This window comes from Carettochelys insculpta, chromosome 4, assembly GCF_033958435.1.
Source record: "Carettochelys insculpta isolate YL-2023 chromosome 4, ASM3395843v1, whole genome shotgun sequence".
NCBI classification, from domain to species: Eukaryota; Metazoa; Chordata; order Testudines; family Carettochelyidae; genus Carettochelys; species Carettochelys insculpta.
In genome coordinates this window covers 12094580-12113886 of record NC_134140.1, presented here as the reverse complement: position 1 = coordinate 12113886, position 19307 = coordinate 12094580, and positions in this window count along the sequence as shown.

Below are 19307 nucleotides of genomic sequence, written 5' to 3'. Positions count from 1 at the left end.
TACCCATTTACTTGTTCTTTGAAATACAGCCATCCAGAACACTGCATTTTTCCATCACAGGCGGTGGAATAGAGACATTTGGCTTCATATTCCTAAGAGCATCAGACACACACTAACACAAAGCTCAAAGCAAATCTATATTTGAAGGCTGTGACTTTTCCCTCAGCTTCACATCAGATCCACATGAAACTGCACCTCAGACATCAGCCACAAGGATGGGTTAGGCTGGGGCAAAAAAACAGAAATGCTTTTGAAATTATCTTCAATCAGCAGGGTGTGCAACTGACTAATTTACATAATTTTGGGAATGTACAGCTGTTATCCTTGTCCTGCCTTTTGTTTAATGCAGCCATTTTGTTTACATCTTAACATTTCAGCCCCTTTATTCTCGCCTGGAGTAGAACAAAGCCCCAGATACACCCAAGGTGGAATTTCTTTCTCAGGACTTTCCTGCAAACCCTAGCATAGAAATCACGCTGGGTGGCAGGGGAAATGGACATACTAGGCTGCGCCACAATACATGATGTGAGATTCTGGGCAATGTTGTTGCCCATTGGTAAAACTGGGAAAGTTCCTGTAGCTTGACTTCAACAACCCATAAATGTGCTTTATGCCAGGGATGGCTTCAGCCCTTGAAGCAGCCCAGAATTTCTTTATTATCCTTGTGGCAATCACATCTCATTGAGCTGGAAGGGACCTTGAGAGGTCATCAAGTCCAGCCCCCTGCCCTCTTAGCAGGACCAAGCACCATCCTCCTGCCCCATCCCTTCTTTTTATAATAAAAAAAACTGCTCCAGCTCCCTAATTAACCCCCTTGAGGGGAAACTCACAACCCTCCATTTAGCAGGCCAAAGCTCAAACCACTGAGCTATCCCTGCATCTCAAGAAGCATCAAGGACAGGTTAACATCACACTAGCATTACCCTGTTGTAGCCTGATACAAAGATTCCCATTTATCAACCAGTTCTAGTCCCAAACTCATACCAATATAAATTATTACTATGATTGGGAATATACACATTAATAAAGTTACATACAGCAACTCAACCAGGTAGATCACACAGAAAGAACATTTGGACATCCATACCTTGCAGAAAAGCCTGGACGTTTGCCATTCTCTTCCTCTTCACTGTCACCTTTCTCATCTTCACCCGCGGCCATCATTCTGGTCCCTCCACTGGTCTACATTTCTTCTCTTGTTGCCTTGGGATGCCAATTTTATAATATGTTACACTGACGTTACCATGTCTAATGTATATACAATACGACATTTTCCTTCTTATTTGTATTTGCTCCCCTTACCAATGCTAAGGTGTCCTTTTCCTATAGGTTAGTTTATGTATGATATAACCCCATTATCATATATATCAGTTCATTGCTACGGCACTTTTGTGATTGGATGTTTCTTCGAGAGCCTCCCAGAAGCTGGTGTCAGTTCATCTTTTGTGGCTGGCTCATGTCGTTGTGGACAAAACTCTCCCTTACATCATACATCCAGTTCCCCATAACTTATCTCTTGCAGGGTACAAACTTATCGGTTGCTTGCATTCCTGCTGATTTATAATAAAGCAGAATGTAATGCTATAATATATAGTGAGGACAAAAGAGTCAGCTGGTCCACTGGAGCTACCCAGAACTTGAATTGAGCCATGATTCCTCTTGCAGCCTTTGGGAACTAGTAAAATACTTAATAAACTATTTTGCTAGTCTTTAAAGTGCTACTTGACTGCTTTTTGTTTTGATAGTGTATAGACTAGCACGGCTTCCTCTCTGTTACTACAAACAAATAATCATACACTCCAGACAGGTCTGAACTAAATCAATGGATCTACATCATCTGAAACTGAGGAAGTTCTGGTCAAAAAGTGAAGTTCACCTTTCACGTTCTTCAGTTCTAATACGAAAGAGCCAGTTTAACTGGGTATTTGGCTATTGACTTACATTGGAAACTTTGTGGGCAGGGATCATCTATCTGTTCCACATTTGTGCTCCTGCTATTGTAGTGATGTCCTAGTAATTGACTGTGATCCCTAGAGTGTGCCAAGCCTCAAACAACAATTATTGTGTCAAAGTAAAAGTCAGATATTGTAAAATATCCAAACTGGAAATAAGGCATGAATTAGTGTTTTTTCAAAATCTTCTGTCAAAACTTGTTTCAAAATTAAGACTCTCCTGGGAAAATGTTGTTTGAATATTTTACATTGCCAAATGAAAATTGTTAGTAAAATACGCCAGTGTGCCAGGAAGAAAATCCATCAGGCATACACAAAGTACCACAGCTAAAAACATTATCATGCATCCTGTTACATTTAAAAAAAAGTCTGAACCTGAATGTCAAAAAAACTAAAAGGCATTAGGAAAATCTAAAATCATTTTGCTTAAGTGGTTTGCGACTATAATTTTCTTTAATTCAATATCAAAGCCACTTTCTTAGCTTGCTAGTTGAAGCGGTACAATAATTCCATAGAGGACTGGCACTTTTTCTAACCCTTTCTAGAATGTTTGAGCTAATCAACAGATTAAAGAGGACACTTCCTTCTTCCAGGAAGAAACATCTTTTTCCTTGCTGATTTTTTTTTTCTTTTTCCTTTTCTTGGTCCCTAAGAGCTGCAAATTGATTTGTTCCTCAGATCATTTTATTGCAATTTCATTCCTAAAGGCTTTGTCAAATGAAATTGGTCATACTAGGTACTTGTAGTACTTCACTCAGGATGTGCCAAAATGGGATCATGATAAAAATACAAACAGCTACCAGAGCTGTTGCTTTCCTTTCAGAAGTACTATGTGGTATATTTTACAGTTTTAAAACTATTAGAAAAGAGACAAGGTAGGTGAGGTAATGGCCTTTATTGAATGAACTTGTCTTAGTGAAAGAGAAGTGTTTGAGCTACACAGAGCTCTTCTGAACATCTAGGGATGGGACTTAGATAAAATCTAGAAGGTGAACACAGTTTGGTCTTCTCCTCAGCACATGTGAACTGTCTGGTTTACTGGAAGCTGGCAAGGTAGAGGGATGTCTTTCTTCCTATCCAGCAATAAGGGAGGAGGGGAGTTCAAGCCACTTTTATCCTGGAAATGATGTGACAGGTATGAATGGGGCAGAGAAAGGAATAAAGCAGGGGTAGAAACAGAGGCTGATGCAATTTGGCTTACCTCCATTGAGCTATGGCAATCCTCACTAGCTGAGGAGTTTGCTCAGAGGCTGAGGAAGGAAAGCAAAAAAGAGGGTAGGCTGAGGCTCAGTACATGTTTGACTTGATGCTTACTGAGTCACAGGCATGAAGTCTGGTTCTCTAGATTTCATTTCTGTTCAGTTAAGGGAGCAATTATTTTACATTGCAATGTAATGATTTTATTCTTCTGCTTGGACAGGGGTTTGCAACCAAAAGAGCAAGAAAAGCCTTTTTTTTTTCAAATTCAGTTACCAAATCAATACTTCAAGGCTACATCTACACGTGCAGCCAACATCGAAATAGTCTATTTCGATGAATAACGTCTACACGTCCTCCAGGGCCGGCAACGTCGATGTTCAACTTCGACGTTGCTCAGCCCAACATCGAAATAGGCGCTGCGAGGGAACGTCTACACGTCAAAGTAGCATACATCGAAATAGGGATGCCAGGCACAGCTGCAGACAGGGTCACAGGGCGGACTCAACAGCAAGCCGCTCCCTTAAAGGGCCCCTCCCAGACACAGTTGCACTAAACAACACAAGATCCACAGAGCTGACAACTGGTTGCAGACCCTGTGCCTGCAGCATAGATCCCCAGCTGCCGCAGAAGCAGCCAGAAGCCCTGGGCTAAGGGCTGCTGCCCACGGTGACCATAGAGCCCCGCAGGGGCTGGAGAGAGAGCATCTCTCAACCCCTCAGCTGATGGCCGCCATGGAGGACCCAGCAATTTCGACGTTGCGGGACGCGGATCGTCTACACGGTCCCTACTTCGACGTTGAACGTCGAAGTAGGGCGCTATTCCTATCTCCTCATGAGGTTAGCGACTTCGACGTCTTGCCGCCTAACGTCGAAGTTGGTGCTGCTACTTCGAAGTAGCGTGCACGTGTAGACGCAGCCCAAGAGCCACAATGCACATGCATACGAGATGATCCTTAGTAGATAACATCAAACTCTACTTTTCGTAACCTCTATTTTTAAGAACAGTGCGCACACACAACGATTCTTACCAGTTAGAAAGTGAAATAGTAATAGAGGTAGCTGAGTTAGAAAGTTGTTACCCCCTATTTTCAGGCTTTACCCACCTCAGCCCCCAAATCTGCCCCCTATCTCCAAGATTTACCCAACACCCTCATCACGGGGTTAACCCCCTCAGTGACAAATCATTCCCCATCCCCAGGTTCAGACTCCAGAAGATTGCTGAGAGGGTGTACCCCGAATCGCAGTGCGGATTCCGGGCAGAGAGGTCTACTGTTGACATGGTCTTCTCTCTAAGGCAGCTGCAGGAGAAGTGCAGGGAGCAGAGGAAGCCACTCTACATGGCCTTCATCGACTTGACCAAGGCTTTTGACTTGGTCAGCAGGGATGGTCTGTTCAAACTGCTCCACAAGATAGGCTGTCCTCCACAGTTGCTCAAGATGATCCAGTCGTTTAATGAAGACATGAGAGGAACCATCCAGTATGACGGCGCATTATCAGATGCTTTCAGAATCAGGAGCGGCGTCAAACAAGGATGCATGCTTGCTCTGACATTGTTTGGAATCTTCTTCGCACTCCTTCTGAAGCATGCCTTTGGATCTTCAACAGAGGGCTTCTTGCTGCACACAAGATCTGATGGGAAACTGTTTAAACTTGCAAGGCTGAAAGCTAAGTCTAAGGTGCGAGAAGTCCTCATCAGAGACATGCTGTTCGCAGACGATGCTGCTGTAGTGTCTCACACAGAAGACCAGCTTCAGAAACTGCTGGATCAGTTCTCCAAAGCGTGCAAGGATTTTGGGCTTACCATCAGCCTAAAGAAGACGAACGTACTCGGTCAGGATGTTGCTGAATCCCCATCAATCAGCATTGACAACTATACGTTAGAGGTCGTCCACGAGTTCGTTTACCTCGGGTCCACCATCACTGACACCCTGTCGTTGGACAGTGAGCTAAATAGGAGGTTCGGAAAAGAGGCCACAACTCTGTCCAGACTCAGCAAGAGAGTGTGGAATAACAACAAGCTGTACACTCACACCAAAATACAAGTCTACAGAGCCTGCATCCTCAGCACCCTCCTTTATGGCAGCGAGACTTGGACCCTGTATGCCCGCCAGGAAAAGAGGTTGAACGTCTTCCACTTGCGCTGCCTCAGGTGCATCCTTGGAATATCATGGAAGGACAAAGTGACCAACACCGCCATCCTCGAGCAAGCTGGAATCCCAACCATGCACACCCTCCTCAGGCAGCGTCGGCTCCGCTGGCTTGGCCACGTCCACAGGATCAATGATGGAAGGATTCCAAAAGACATCCTGTATGGTTAGCTAGCCTCTGGCAAAAGACCTCCCGGACGCCCCCAGTTGCGTTACAAAGATGTCTGCAAGAGAGACCTCAGAGAGGTAGACATCGAGCTGGACAACTGGGAAGAACTAGCAGACAACCGCAGCAGATGGAGGCAGGGCTTACACAAGGGCCTTCAGAAGGGCGAGTTGAAGATCAGACAGCTAGCAGAGGAGAAGTGAGCGCACAGAAAGCACACTAAGGACTTGCCAGACACCCACTACATCTGCAAGAGATGCAGCAAGGACTGTCACTCTCATGTGGGTCTTTATAGTCACAATAGATGCTGTAAATGAAGTCATCAACTGAAACTTTAAAGGGCGCGATCCATAGTCTATGCAGACTGAAGGATGCCTACTACTCTGCCCTGCTTCAACCTGCCCACTGAACCTGAATTCTCTCCCCTCCCTCCACTTGCTTGGGTCTCCCCACCCTTTTCCCCTCTGCTTTGATTTTCCCTTGCAAATTTCTCAGGCCAGAAAGTGCCTGCACCTTTCCCAGCTGCTCCCTAACCAGTGGTGCTGGCACCAGAGTCCCTGGGGCTGGGTAGTGAGCTGGGCTGGGTTCTTGGGGAACTGAGCTTGCACTGCCTAGACTCTGGTGGCTGCTGCAGAGTGAGGAGGAGCTGGAAGGTGCTGAGCTGCCTGGTCCCCCAGGGAGTGAAGCTGTGCTCTCAGGAGGCCTCCCCCACACCTCTTCTTCCTTAACATGGCTGAGCTGCCCCTCCCCCTGCTCGCTTCCCCCACGTTCAGACCCTGTGCCGCCCCCACTGAAATAACGCCAGCTGTTAAACCAATTCGATTTAGTTCCATTATTTCAGCTGGGGCAGCACAGGGAGCTTCAAGAGCAGCCAGCAGCTGCAGTGCCCAGAGTTGCAAGGGAGTCCCTAAGGAGCCACATTCACCTCTGGAGCCACAGGTTGCAGACCCCTGTGCCTGGAGATGACACATGGAGGTTGTGGTGATTAATGAATGACACTTCAGTGCCACACTTGGTAACACACTGTCAGGAAATAATTGCAGCAGGAGACCCAGACAGATATTTAATTGGCGCAGGACTTACTTCCTTAAGCATCTTTTTGTTTTTGCTGGTGCCGCCCCTCTAATGCACTCGTCCAGTGGGAGGTTATTTGACATAGTGGAAACCTTGTCACTTTTTACACAACTTGTGAAAGCTTGGGAAGCTAGGCCTGAGGCTCCTTGGTGTCTTCTGCATTGTGTGTCGGTGTGTATGTGTAACCCACACTCCTATATGTTGTTCACTGTCCCATGTAGTGACACCTAGACCACCTCACAGAGGAAGACTAAGTGTCCTCTTCAGCCTAAGCTGAGAGCAAGCTGGCCCTTTCAAGCTGTAGAGGCACCTGCCCTAAGCCAGGTTTGCATGGGCCTGTGGGAAGTTACATATGCATCTCAGAGCAGACCCGCTCAGGCAAACCACCAGGAACAGGCTTTATTTAGAAAAGAACATAAAGCAGGATTTCAGTTCAGCAGCCTCCTTGCAGTTTGCATGCTCCTAGGTCAGTCAGTACTGAGACTCTGCTGTGGGGCAGATAATATATCCTGGCAGGAGGCAGGAAGTTCTCCCAGCATGCTGCAGTTTATTGTACACAACTTGACTCATGAAGCACCTTGGTCTACACTAGAGCACTCAAAACATTATTTTCCCTGTGCCCACCAAATTATTTCTAGGTACTAAAGAAAATGGGATGAATGGTCACCCTAGTCTGAAGTCAATTAGGTCTGAATAGCTTCTATGTCAGCCTGGGCTTTCCATCCACTCAGATGAAGTGAGTTGTGGCTGTTTTGGCTGATTTTAGCAATGATGGAACAATTTTAGTAAATTCAGGATTTACCAAAAGTCCTTTTTCCTACAATCTGAGATTCATAATGCCAATAAAGCTTATGCGGAGGGTATTTACTCACTACCTTCAAAGAAATACTATGCCTCAAATCCAGGAAAACACTTGTGTATGTGCTTGACATTCTGCATAGATGTAAATAGCTTCCTGAGTAATATTCATTACTTGTATTGTGAATAGCACCTAGAAGTCTAAGTCCTGCTGTGCTAGGCGCTGTACATACACTGAACAAAGCAATGGTCTGATAATCCTGTCCTGAACTGAGTTCTTAAAACTAGGAGATGATAAGGAATCCAAATTTCCCAATAATTTCGGCAGCCATCTAGAGAATACTTCACCTATAGGCACTTTTGGGATGTCTCCACACCATTTCTATTCTCTGTTTGTTTATTTTTTAAAGTTGTACTTGAAAAATAGCCACAAGTCTGACCCTGTCCTCCTTTCATCTGCTTAAGATCACCGTATTTTGTGTGTCATCCCATTTATTTCAATGGGGCTATTCACGCAGTGAGGGAGACAGAAGCAAGCCCCCTGGCTGAATTAGCTGTAGCATAGGGATAACTGACATCTGCTGATTAAGTTTTTTTTTTTTTTTCCTCCCCTTCAAACGCTTGCTCTGGTAAGTTGGGAGATATTATCTTAGCCATGTTGTATTGTGTTTTCTTCCCTATACTTTGTGTGTGGTCACTGCTCATACGCAGCATAATTTGCTTTAGGAATTTGTTCAGTCAGGACATCTGGCCTTCTCAGCGCACACGAATTTACAAATAGTTTGCTGAAAAACTGTGATAAGGCTTTATTTCCATTTCCTCAGTACTCACTGCAATATTTTATATCCCCGATTCATGAAATTTCACCCTCCAGCTGGAGCCTTGAGATGCAATTATTTCCATTTCACGTAAATGGATTCCACACTTATCCACCAGAGCATAAATGGTGTGTGGACATAATTTTGCATCATTTATGCAGAATCAAATTCTGGCAGTCCCTGAGGGGTCAGTTTGGAGATTTTTTTTGTTCATTCTGATTTGTATGTTTCTGCTGAATAACATCTTTTGCCAGTGCAATGCTAACTTTCATACATGGGACGATGGCCATTCAGTTTAATGAAATATGTTGGTAAGTCCTGAATTTACTAAAATTGTTCCGTCATTGCTAGAATCAGCCAAAACAGCCACAAGCCATTTCAGCTGAATGGGTGGAAAGCCCAGGCTGACATGAAAGCTATTCAAATATAATTGACTTCAGACTAAGGTGACCATCCATCCCATTTTCTCCAGGACAGTCCTTTATTTTAGTCAGGCATCCTGCCGCCTTATTAACAAAACAGAAAATTGTCCCTATGTTCACTCCCTTGCTGAGCTGCCCTTTTCCCAAGTCAGCACAGCTGCAGCTGCAGGTAAAATCAAGCAGGAGCTGGTCAGACAGCATGCCTGGAGTGAACTGACCAGCCAGTACAGGCAGCAGCAGGAGAGGGAGCCAGGGGCCCTGCCAAAGCATTAAGGCAGGATACCTTGTCGGGGGGGGACATGGTGTGTTTAGTCCCCGTCTAAGATTTTAAGGGGGACCTGGTGCCCCAGCACTGCTGGGCAGCCCATCCACGGGGCAGCTGCCCCTCCAGCAGGAAGACCACTGTGGGAAGGTAGCCCAATCCCATGGGGCAGCTGCCTCCACAGCTAGGGAGTCCCCACAGCCTGAGGGACAGCTCTCCCAGAGAGTGGCAGCACCCTTGGGGGCACCCCAAGGCATGGACAGCTATGGAGCTCTCCTCCAGGATGGCATCCCGAATCCTGGCACCAAAGGCTTGGAGCAGCCAGGGAAGTCCCCAATGTGGCAGCAACCCCATTCCCAGTGCCCTCAGGTGTGGGGCAGCCAGGGAGTTCCCTTGCAAGGCCACAGCCCCATTACCACTTTCACCCCAGAGTGGCAGCCCCTAGAGGGCAGCCACCACCAGAGCCAGGGTGCATCCCTGCAGCTTGCCTGGAACCACCCCTGCGAATGGAGAGCTCCCCCGTGGGGCAGCAGTCCCCTTCCGGCACCCCATGTTATGGGGCAGCTAGGAAGCTGCACTTGCTTAGCAGTCACAGACAAGGAGCCAACCGCATCCCATCCCATATTTATCATAGGAAAATATGGTCGCCCTTCTTCACCTCAGTGAAGGCCTCACTTAGACTGGTGGATAACTTGATTGAAACAAGTAGTGTGAAACTGGTGTGAGCTCACAACAGACATGAATGTGTAACATTAGTACTACTCCACTGCTTTCGCTGTGTGGTCGTTTACACTTTTCACTTCTTGCCAGAGATGGACAGTACAAGAGACAGCCTGGCCCAGCTGACAAAGGTAAGAAAGCACATAACTAATCTTGACTCTGACACCAACTTTCTCTGTAGCCTTTCAGTCTGAGGCCCACATTTGCAACCATAGGCACTTACTTTATAAGATGCTAGTGACTGTTGAGCAGTTAATATTTGTAAAATGTTAATCCAATATTAAGAAGAATGCACATGATCTGCTTTCAGACCATAAAAACAGCTGTTAATTGCTAAGCAACACCCCCTGACTTAAAAAAGGCAATGAGCTGCAGAATAGAAAGAGAATTCATGCAGAAATCCAGCAACAGATGTGGGGGGGGGGCGCTATCCAGTTTATTGCACAGAATATAGAATGTACGATTCACTGCCCTATGGGCAGATGGCACATGTGTGCATTTGGTATAAGTAGCTCATCCTCTGACTGTGCATGGGCTTTGAAGACCAGAGTGGCAGAACTGGATGAACTAAGGGAGAGAGAGATGTACATATATGAGACTGTGCAAGACACAGTAGAAGGGTCCCAACTCCAGTCTAGTAGTCTCTGTGCTGTTGAAAAGGATAAAAATTTCAGGGAAAGAGAACATCCACCTGGGGCAGAGGGAAAGGATATCTCTCAAGGGCCGTGTCTACACTAGCCCCAAACTTTGAAATTGCCATGCAAATGGCCATTTCGAAGTTTACTAATGAAGCGCTGAAGTACATATTTAGCACTTCATTAGCATGCGGGCGGCCGCGGCACTTCGAAATTGACACGCCTCGCCGCCACACAACTCGTCCCGATGGGGCTCCTTTTCGAAAGGACCCCGCCTACTTCGAAGTCCCCTTATTCCCATCTGCTCACAGGAATAAGGGGACTTTGAAATAGGCGGGGTCCTTTCGAAAAGGAGCCCCGTCTGGATGAGCCACGCGGCGGCGAGGCACGTTAATTTCGAAGTGCTGCGGCCGTCCGCATGCTAATGAAGCACTGAATATGTATTTCAGGGCTTCATTACTAAACTTCTAAATGGCCATTTGCATGGCAATTTCGAAGTTTGGGGCTACTGTAGACATGGCCAAGGGGAGGGAACTCCAGCCATTAGGAAGAAACAGGTAATAGTTACAGGGCACTTGATTATTAGAAACATAGTTTGCTGAGTTTTGTGGTGACCGGGAGGACTTCATTGTGACTTCCCTGCTTGGCACAAAGCTTGTGGGATCACTTGAGAGCTAAATATACAATGCTGGGGAGGAGGTTGGGTTGAGGTACGTGCAGGTACCAATAATATAGGGAAAGACAACAGAGGCCCTGGAGGACAAAAGTAAGCTGGTAAGTAAGAGATGGAATGCTGGGACCTGTACAGTACCATTCACTGAGATGCTTCTAGTTCCATGTACCAGGCCAGTTAAACAGTGTGTCAATGTGTGGATGAGATAATGGTGAAAGGAGGAGGGTTTAGATGTTTTCAGTTCATGACTGAAATCTGAGATGGCTAGATGGGGAAGGAAAATGGGGTACATGGATTCTGTTACTAGTAGAATGGCCTGTGATGCAGAATACCCATATTCAAGGCCTCTGTCTGTCTAACTCAATTTCTGTAAGCCAGGTAGAGTAGGGACTCAGGTCTCAGATAACCTAGATAGGCCTCTAACCACCAGAGAACACAGCTGACAGAATATTTAATACTCTTTTTTTTTCCTCCCCCTCCCTTCCTCTTGCAAATACTTCATGTAAACTAATGTCTCCAATAAACATTTTGTCATTGATTAAAGTGTGTATTTTTTAAAAAAAAATCTTATTGCACCCATGTTTAACATAGTGAAATATCACAATTGCTGTTATGTCTCCCCAGTGCTCAATTATGACACTTTCCCCTTTGCTGTTTACTGGAAATGGCTTAACATGGCTCCTGTGAGTTATTTAAAGTGCAGTGACCACTTCCTTCTTTGAAAGTGTGCTGGGGAAAACATATCACTGATCAATTTACTACTTCAGTGAATTGGCTGAGAACTTCACAGGCAACAGCAAAGGATTTCTGTCACATTTCTGAAATTATTTATTCACATGCATACATCAAGCTGATGTTGATTGGGTAAATTACAAAGTCATCTGATAAATAACAGTTGTTTCTAGAGCTGATCAAAGAATGGAACTGAATTTCATGTGGAGATTAAGAAATTACATTCCCATGTAAAATCCCTGAACTCCCTACAAAGTGAAAAGGTCTGATAGGTGTGAGTTAAAAACTGTTCAAAGGAAAGGGTGTTTTGTTTTCTTTTTTTAAGAAAAAATGAAGTTTCCATTCAATTTGGTATTTGATATTTCAACTGAGAAGAAGTGGAGTCAGTGCTGCTATTTTGGAACTTATTTTTTGAGTGAACGTATTGTTGGATTGAGCAAGGGAACAGGTCAAGGTTGGATACTTAGAAAAACTATTTCACCTGAGGGTGGTGAAGCACTGGAATAGGTTAGCTAGACATGGTGGAATCTCCATCACTAGAGGTTTTTGGTGCGTCCACACTTGCATTCCTCTTTCAAAAGAGGCATGCAAATGAGGGAAATAGAAAATGCAAATGATGTGCATATTTGCATGTTAGGCACCTCATTTGCATATTTCAAAAGAGCTTCTTTTGAAAGAAGAAAACCAGTGTAGACGCTGCTCTTTCAGAAGTAAACCCCATCTTCAGAAGAATCCTTCTTCCCTTTATTTAATGTTTAATTTAATTTAATATTTATTTATTAAATAAAGGGAAGAAAGATTCTTCTGAAGATGGGGTTTACCTCTGAAAGAGCAGCGTCTACACTGGTTTTCTTCTTTCAAAAGAAGCTCTTTTGGAATAAGAATATGCAAATGAGGTGCAAAATATGCACATTTGCATTTTCTGTTTCCCTCATTTGTATACCTCTTTCAAAAGAGGAATGCAAGTGTAGACGCACCCTTTATATTCTGCCTTGACAAAGCACTGATTAGGATGATTTAAATAGGATTGGTCCTGCTTTGAGCAGAGGGTTGAAAATTAAAGACCTCCTGAGGCCTCTTCCAACCCTATGGCTGTTTCTACACAGGCCACTTCCTTTGGAAGTGGCATGCTAATACATGGAGCAAAAAATGCTAATGAGGCATGGATGCAAATTCCTCATGCCTTATTAGCATAACATCACGTGATTTGGAGTCTGGAAAACCATTCTTCCAGACTCCAAAATGCTGTGTAGAAGCACGGCCCCCGGGGGTGCTTCCAGAAGGACGTGCTTCTTTTGGAGGCCCCTTCTTCCCGAAAATTTTTGGGAAGAAGAGGCCTCCAGAATGAGGACTTCCTTCTGGAAGCCCCCTTGGGGCCACACTTCTACACAGAGTTTTGGAGTCCAGAAGAACGGTCTTCTGGACTCCAAATCACGTGACATTATGCTAATGAGGCATGGAGAATTTGAATCTGTGCCTCATTAGCATCTTTTGCTCCATGTGTTAGCATGCCACTTCCAAAGGAAGTGGCCTGTGTAGAAACGGCCCTAGTAAAGAATGTTTACTTTTATGAAGGAAAAACTAAAGACTTTATCCATTTAGGTTTTATAGCAGATCCCTCACTGTGGAAGGTGGACACTTTCAATCTAAACTTGGACACAATGAACCAAATTAATTTCTAGCTTGACACCATTAAAATCAGCAGCATTATTATCCCACACCCAAAGGTACAAGCATGGTCCAGCAGATGGAGGACTGGAATAGAAGCCCAAAAACATGGGCTTTGTTCCTTGTTCTAACAGTGACTTCCTGTCACACCTTAACCATATCGCTTAACTTTGATTGTTCTTCTGTTCACCCTCCCTCCCTTCCCCACTTTCTGTCTAATCTATTTAAGAACATAAGAACATAAGAACATAAGAATGGCCATACTGGGTCAGACCAAAGGTCCATCAAGCCCAGCATCCCATCTGCCGACGGTGGCCAATGCCAGGTGCCCCAGAGAAGGAGAACAGAAGACAAGTGATTTATCTCCTGCCATCCATCTCCTGCCCTTGTTATGAAGGCTAGGGCACCATACTTTATCCCTGGCTAATAGCCATTTATGGACCTGACCTGCAAAAATTTATCAAGCTCTTTTTTAAACCCTAATAGAGTCCTGGCCTTCACAGCCTCCTCGGGCAAGGAGTTCCACAGGTTGACTGTGCGCTGTGTGAAGAAAAATTTCCTTTTATTAGTTTTGAACCTACTACCCATCAATTTCATTTGGTGTCCCCTAGTTCTTGTATTATGGGAAAAGGTAAATAATTTTTCTATATTCACTTTCTCCACACCATTCATGATTTTATATACCTCTATCATATCGCCCCTCAATCGCCTTTTTTCCAAACTGAAAAGTCCCAGTCTCTCTAGCCTCTCCCCATATGGGACCCTTTCCAAGCCCCTAATCATCTTAGTCGCCCTTTTCTGAACCTTTTCTAATGCCAATATATCTTTTTTGAGGTGAGGAGACCACATCTGCACGCAGTACTCGAGATGTGGGCGTACCATAGTTTTATATAGGGGAAGTATGATATCTTTTGTCTTATTATCGATCCCTTTTTTAATAATTCCTAACATCCTATTTGCCTTACTAACTGCCGCTGCACACTGCGTGGATGTCTTCAGAGAACTATCCACTATAACTCCAAGATCCCTTTCCTGATCTGTCGTAGCTAAATTTGACCCCATCATGTAGTACGTGTAATTTGGGTTATTTTTTCCAACATGCATTACCTTACACTTACCCACATTAAATTTCATTTGCCATTTTGCTGCCCAATCACTCAGTTTGCCGAGATCTTTTTGTAGTTCTTCACAATCCCTTTTGCTTTTGACTGTCCTGAACAACTTGGTGTCATCTGCAAACTTTGCCACCTCACTGCTTACCTCATTTTCTAGATCATTGATGAACAAGTTGAACAGGATCGGTCCCAGGACTGAGCCCTGGGGAACACCACTAGTTACCCCCCTCCATTGTGAAAATTTACCATTTATTCCAACCCTTTGTTTTCTGTCTTTTAACCAATTCCCGATCCATGAAAGGACCTTTCCTCCTATCCCATGACCACCTAATTTACATAAAAGCCTTTGGTGTGGGACCGTGTCAAAGGCTTTCTGGAAATCTAGGTATATTATGTCCACTGGGTGCCCCTTGTCCGCATGTTTATTAACCCCTTCAAAGAATTCTAATAGATTAGACAGACACGACTTCCCTCTGCAGAAACCATGCTGACTTTTGCCCAACAATTCGTGCTCTTCTATGTGCCTTGCAATTTTACTCTTTACTAGTGTTTCTACTAATTTACCTGGTACTGATGTTAAACTTATCGGTCTATAATTGCCAGGATCTCCTCTAGAGCCTTTTTTAAATATTGGTGTTATATTGGCCGTCTTCCAGTCATTTGGTACCAAAGTGGATTTAAAGGATAGGTTACAAACCACTGTTAATAACTCCGCAATTTCACATTTGAGTTCTTTCAGAACCCTTGGGTGAATGCCATCTGGTCCTGGAGACTTGTTACTATTCAGCTTATCAATTAATTCCAAAACCTCCTCTAATGTCACTTCAATCTGAGTGAGTTCCTCAGATTTGTCGCCTAAAAAGGCTGGCTCAGATTTAGGAACCTCTGTAACATCTTCAGCCGTGAAGACTGAAGCAAAGAAATCATTTAATCGCTCCGCAATGGCACTGTCTTCCTTGATCGCTCCTTTTATATCTTTATCATCCAAGGGCCCCACTGCTTTTTTAGCAGGCTTCCTGCTTCTAATGTATTTAAAAAACATTTTACTATTGTTTTTTGAATTTTTGGCTAGGTGTTCCTCAAACTCTTTTTTGGCTTTTCTTACTACATTATGACAGTTAATTTGGGAGTGTTTATGTTCCTTTCTATTTTCCTCACTAGGATTTGACTTCCACTTTTTAAAAGCTGCCCTTTTCTCTCTCACTGCCTTTTTAACATGGCTGTTTAGCCATGGTGGTTCTTTGTTAGGTCTCTTACTGTGTTTTTTTATTTGGGGTATACATTTAAGTTGGGCCTCTAGTATGGTGTCTTTAAACAGTTTCCATGCAGCTTCCAGGGATTTTAGTTTAATTACTCTACCTTTTAGTTTCTGTTTAACTAGTTTCTGTTTAACTTTGGACTATAGAATCTTCTGGGCAGGGTTTTTTTAGATTTCCAGCCCCAGTACAGAGATGCAAAACTGTCAATATGTCCCTAGAAGTATGACCAAAACATTATTTTCGCTTCATGTTCAGTTTCTCCCCATCCCTTCTGTCTTTGGCAGAATGCGGAATTCTCTCACTCGGTGACCTGGATATGCAGATTATGACCGTTCATCTGGCAAAAGGTTATCTTAAAGTCAGTCCCATCTCTGAGACAGATTTTTCTGTCAATGTCATCTGAAAATAACTGGCTCATCTCTCTCCTAGCTGCAGCACAAGTTTGGCAGGTGGCTGGGAATTGGTCCATGGATAGGGTCCTTTTTATATGTCACTTTTATTCTCTTCACCTCAGGTGATATAGAATTTGTTCCAGTTATATGTAAACAAAGACCCCACAGCAATTCTCCTGTACCTGCCACATATCAACTTCTCTCAGTCTTCCCAGATGTTTGTCTTACTCATACATTAAAAGAATATTGTTTGGAAAAGGATGCACAGACTGGGCTTTTAAGGGGCACAATAAAACCTGATTCTATTTCTCTTCCATATTTCATTATCATCAACAACCATGGGAGATGCCTCTCTCACTGTTTCCTTCCATTCTTCCATACATGTGTCTTCCTAAATTATCATTCGGAGACTTTGCGAGATTAGTTAACATAGTGTTGCTCCAATAATAAGGCACAATCTGTTTCCATAATGTAGCAAACACAGGAACTTGACACTGTTTTAACTCTGTCCACAGAGCACATTTCACTGTTACCCAGAAGTCAGGCACACCAGGGCAAGGTAAGCACAAGATGCCTGTTTGGGAGACTTCACAAAGGCCATGTCTATGCTTATGAAAAACTTCAATATGGCCATGCTAATGGCCAAATTGAAGAATACTAATAAGGCACTGAAATGAATATTCATCACCTCATTAGCATGCCACCGGCCACAGCACTTCACAAGTGCCACAGTTCACTCGCCCGTTGCTCATCTACATGGGGGTCCTTTTCAAATGGACCCTGCCAATATCAAAATCCCCTCAGTTGGTAGGAATAATGGCATTTCAGTGTTGGCAGGGTCCTTTCGAAAAGGACCCCTGTGTAATGAGCCACAGGCGAGAGAACCGCAGCACTTTTGATGCACGGCACGCTAATGAGGTGCTGAATATTCATTTCAGCACCTCATTAATATTCTTCGATTTGGCCATTAGGCTTCTAAATTCCCTAGGAATCAACAGAAGTTAGGAGTATCAACACTGAGGATACTTTGTACCTCAGTGTCCCGGTGGGAAACCTCAGGAGAACAGTATTTCATTACGAATTGAAATTATAAGCTCATTGGTGTGGGGACTACCTCTGGCAATATGTGTGGTCAGTGCGTAGCCCAGTGGAGACGCTACAAATAATCTGGTGAAAACAACCCCTTTTAAGGAAGGTATTGAAAGCTTAAGGTATTACTAAACATTAGGGTACCTCAATCAATGGCATAGATGTCAAATTAGTGATATGTTTCAATGTATCTTTGTGAGCACCTAGCTTGTAATTATCTGAGCTACAATTGGATACTTGCATAAAAATGGCAATTATACGTAACTATCTCAATAACTGTATTTCAGGGATAATTCTGCTGCTGTTAATTAGGCCTTCACACTCTGACAATCATAATAAGTGCCGGTGGGAACCAGGCACTCCAGCATCAAAATCTCAGTCGCATATAAACAGTGAAATTCCAAGGGTTGGCAGAAGTCAATTTTTATTATTTTATAGTTTTGACAGATAATATCAATATTCATTTAAATCTGTTTTTTATCCATTTAAGTTTTCAGAGTTGCTGAAAGCTGTGTGTTGGGAAATAATTATTTAATGGAAGTAAATTCTGGTTTTCAAAAAGTTAATGGTTTTCAATGATTACAGCATAAATTGCCAAAAATATATGGAGTATGTATCCATGAATCAAACTCTAATAAGTCCTCAAGCAGTATTTTTCTTCTTCTTCCTAGCTATATGATGATTGATAGAAATTTTTGTTTGTTCATGTATTTGGAAATCAACATTTATCAATTAAAACAAAGAAACAAACAAAAATCCCTAATTCTCCAAGACCTAGAAACAGGACCATTTAGTAATTTCATTTGTCAAGGGTACAATATCCTGGACAACATACTATAAAAATGAAGAGGTAAAAATATTTTCATTCAAGGTTTGGAAGGCAAAATATTGAATGCCACGCTATCAGAAGTCTGTCAAATAAGCTACTGACTGAAATGCATGCATCCCCCATTCTCCCACCCCCAATGTCAATCCTTTGTTAAAAAGTTTTGAGATAGAAGCAAGTGAAGTTTCCAGTCCATTAATGGAAACCTTCCTTTCTCTCACTTCTACACTGGAAATACTTTTGCAACCATGTGCTATAACTAAATAACATTATATAGCTCTTAATGTACTATGTAGAGAAATAAACATGCCCCAAGAACTCCTGATTTAAACAAACACTAAGCTTAACCACTGCTTCATCATCAGGGGAATCTGTGTCTGTGCTTCTGCCACTTGTTGGGTCATTAGCTCATTGGCCGCCATCCCTTCCTTTTGAGAGAAATTCTGGGTGGCCAATGAAAGGATGGCCTATGGTGATGATGCTAGCCTGGAAGTTGACATACAACCATTAAATTCCCTCCTGTCTCACAGACTTTCTTGGTGTCCTTGAATAAATCTCTCTATGCCTAAATTCAAAGGGGTAGCCATGTTAGTCTGTAGCTTCACAGAAACAAGCAGTCCTGTAGCACCTTGAAGACTAACAAATTTATTTATTAGGTAATGAGCTTTCGTGGGTAAGACCCAGTTCTGATAATCTGATTAAGTGGGTCTTACCCACGAAAGCTCACTCCCTAATAAATAGATTAGTTAGTCTTTAAGGTGTTACAGGACTGCTTGTTTCTTATGCCTAGTTTCTCTGTCTGTAAAATCGGAACAAAAGCTCTTCATTGCCTCACTTGCATGGTTTGAGTATTAATATGTTAAATATTAGGAGGTACTGAGATAGAACAGTAATGGAGGCCCCATGAACACCAAAGACTGACAATTCCTCTCCCCTGATGGGTTCTAGAACAGGCATGCATGGTGGTCCCCTTCTACAAAGGATTTACAAAATATTGAGCTATAAATATGCTTGGGAAGTCTCAAAGGATGGAGACTTTGGTCCTGCAATTCTAAGTGTCACAGCACCTACCTTCTAGGTGCCTAGAAAATGAAAGGAACAGCACTGCAATCCACAAAACTGAGTGACATGCCTAAGTGCCTTGTGCAATGAATGGTGTGGCAGATATGGCAATTTCCTGTAAGAGCCTGGAAAGACCCTATTTTATTCTGTTAGTTTAATATTGCAAACTGGGGTTGTTTGTAACCTCTCTAGGGTAATGGTGTGACAGATATTGCAATCCCAGGTAGTAACTTTGGGGTCTACTGTACCAAGTGGATGGTTTCTGTAGGACTATATCTGTGTCATGGGGGTGGGGCTA